Below are 2,805 nucleotides of genomic sequence, written 5' to 3' on the forward strand. Positions count from 1 at the left end.
TCGGAGGGCAGCGCCCAGCACCGTCCCCAACCGCAGACGAGAACGCTGAGACCGGAGGAACCGGCCCGGGCACCCGGAGCCATCCCGCAGGCACTCGGATGTGAGCCTGGTTCTATGGGATTCCAAAGCCCGCGTTTGTCTCACTGGCCCCATTGGCTCCAAAACCAAGTCCAACTCCGCCGTCCACTGGGGCATCCGGCAGCCCTGCTCCCAGGGAGGACGGCGACCCGGGGTCAGCCAGGGTCCGACCAGGCCGAGCGAATCCGCTCTGAGTCTAGCAGGGAACTAGAGGGACCTGGCTACATGGCGGGTAAAAGAGGGAAGAAGAAGCTGCCAGGAGGCAAAAACAAACAAACCAACAAAAACAACAGAGATGGCAACTTCTCTCACTAGGCTGGAGGAACGAGGGGAGGAGGTGATGCTATCAGACCCGGCTCCGGCTCCGCTGAGCGGCCGGACCTGGGGCCCCAAAGCAAGCCAGGGCGGAGGTGCTGTCAGCTGTGGGAGAAACCCCTGGGCCCGCACGGGGAGCCTGAGCTCCGCAGCCCGGGGTGGCCAACCCTCCTGTGACACAGGGCAGAGCAGGGAGAGAGAAATGGCTGCCCGAGCCAGGACCGCACAGGCTGTCCATCCGGAGACTTCGAGGGGAACAGCTCCCTTTGCCCTGATTCCGGGCCGCTCAGCAACTGGCCGAGCTCTAGTCTGGTCTCTGGGGAACTAGCCTTGCGGGAAAAACGACAGGGTACTCGCCCTGACGAAATCTCCCGACACTGACCGCCTGCCCGGTCAGCCTTGATTAGGAACCGGGACTCAGAACCTTGTGTCCTGGGGGTCAGCTGACAAGGACTCCTCTTCCCCCCTACCTCACCCTTCTCCTTCCTGGGCCTACAAAGCTGAGGCTGCAGGGTGTAGGTTCCCACTGGCTCTGGGGAGCCACCGGTGAGGAGCAGACACCCCGTAAGGGCCAGGTTGGAACAGCCCCCTGCCTCGATCCCCCCACACATTCTTTGGGAATGGGCACGTGCTGTAATATCACTTGCCGTTTGGCGATCCAGAAGCGCCAAGAATCCTGCTTAGGACCTAACCAAATCCCATTAGGGAACACTCCTAAAACAGGACACCAAACCCCTCCCAAGCAAAGACAGGGGCAAAGTCAGGTTCATGGAGTGGCTGTTATGTGGGACCTGAGACCAGCACAGCCACGATCCAAAAGTGTGGGATCCGGGATTAACCATGACAATTAACAGCCACCGCGTGTCTGGCATTCTGTGAGTGTCTGACTCTATGATAAAGGTTTATAGCTATTAAGTCATTTATCCTACAAAGACCCAGTGAGACACTTATTATGATCCCTACTTTGTAGCTGTGAAAGCCGAGGATCAACTATATAAGAACACTGCCCGGGTCAGAGGGGTAGTGAGTAGCAGGGGCAGGACTGGAACTCAGAGAGACCTGAGTCCAGAGCCTTTGCTCCTAAACGCCACAGAGCTACCCGGCTTCCACGGCCCTGCCTGACTTCCCGGAACCCACTGAGAGCTGCCCACACAGTGAGAGGAGCCGGGGGCAGCCAGCCCTCCACGGGTCATCGTGCACCCATGAGCACTAAGTTCCAAGAAGGCGACTCCAGGGCATAAATCTGGGCTTCAGCTCAACAATCTAGAGTTGGAGACAATGAACTGAGGTCCCAGCGGCCAGGCCTGCTCAGTCACGTGGTGCTTGGCCACGCTGGCCCTGTGCCAACCCCGCTGGCCACTGGCATTTTGTTCTGGAACCCAGAAGGCTTCAGGATTCAGACCCGAGTAAACCCCAGCCCCCATGGCACACCCCGCCGCCAGTTACAGCCTGGCCAGGGGACCCCATCACAAACTGACCCCAAGCCCTGGCCCGTGGCGCGCTCCTCATCCCGTGACTCATTCGGCTTCCCCGTGACTCATTCCTGCCCGGCCACAGTTTCCACCCTCGCTCGTTCCCATTGCTCCTCCATACCCAGATGGAATTTCAGGAACCGAAGGGCAGCTGGTTTTAATCCCAGCGCGATTCCAAACGGATTCCGGGAACGCCTGCTTTTGTTTGCTTACCGCCTGCCGCCAACGTCACGGAGCAGCCATCCCTCAGAGCACCAGGATGGTGCTGGGCAGCTCTCTTTGATGTGGCCTTTTCAGAAGGGGATGCTGAGAGCAACGTGCGTAAAAAGCAGGGACAGGAACTCTGAGGGCATCTAAATTGGTCGTTGGACAAGGAGCGCTCACGTCATCTTGTTTAATCTCACAACGACCCTCCAAGGTGGCGAATCCAGACTGGGGGACCATCACCAGGTTCTCCCCGCTTCTTAGAGGTAACCACGCTCAGAGAGGACCGCACCAAAGCCCCACAGACCGCGGGGAGCCACCGCCCACCCTCTGTCCACCAGCCTGTAACAGTTATTTATACAAGAAACACTGCTTAGTAACAGGGTGGTAAGGGCCACTTTACAGTTCAGCCACAGAGGGCGTGGGCCGCAGACAACTTTCTCGACGAGTGCTCTAAGAGCTATTTTCAATCCGCTCTCCGTCACTGATATATGGTGTCTGGCAGAGAAAAAATGGCTGCTCTCGGGCCCAGCTCCCTCCCCAGAAACTTTGACTCTAAAGCAGCAATTCTGATCACTCTGAAATTAACCCCAAGCTCAACATCAAAAGGCAGAGTCTGGAGAACAAGATTTCTACTCGGAAAACATTGACCTTGATGACACACAGTCAAATACACATGTCTGGGGTGGGGGGAGTGGGGAGAAGGCACAAAATAATTAAGAGGGGGGTTGGGTTG

The 2,805-nt window shown here is 57.5% G+C and overlaps 1 protein-coding gene across 4 annotated transcripts in view; it reads right to left on the bottom strand.

Moving 5' to 3' along the window:
- Positions 1-2,739, bottom strand: part of SYNE3 (spectrin repeat containing nuclear envelope family member 3) — a 59,540-nt gene extending 56,801 nt beyond the window's left edge. For 3 of the 4 annotated variants that reach the window (XM_015599776.2, XM_006925564.3, XM_015599775.2), the window contains exon 1: positions 1,987-2,055. The gene's annotated coding sequence lies outside the window, so the exon portion shown is untranslated. Of the gene's footprint in view, positions 1-1,986; positions 2,056-2,078 lie in introns of those variants that run through there. The other variant, XM_025042118.1, reaches the window with a different exon arrangement.
- Between the last annotated feature and the right edge of the window lie 66 nt (positions 2,740-2,805).

This window comes from Pteropus alecto, unplaced genomic scaffold (genome assembly GCF_000325575.1).
Source record: "Pteropus alecto unplaced genomic scaffold, ASM32557v1 scaffold8, whole genome shotgun sequence".
NCBI lineage: Eukaryota > Metazoa > Chordata > Mammalia > Chiroptera > Pteropodidae > Pteropus > Pteropus alecto.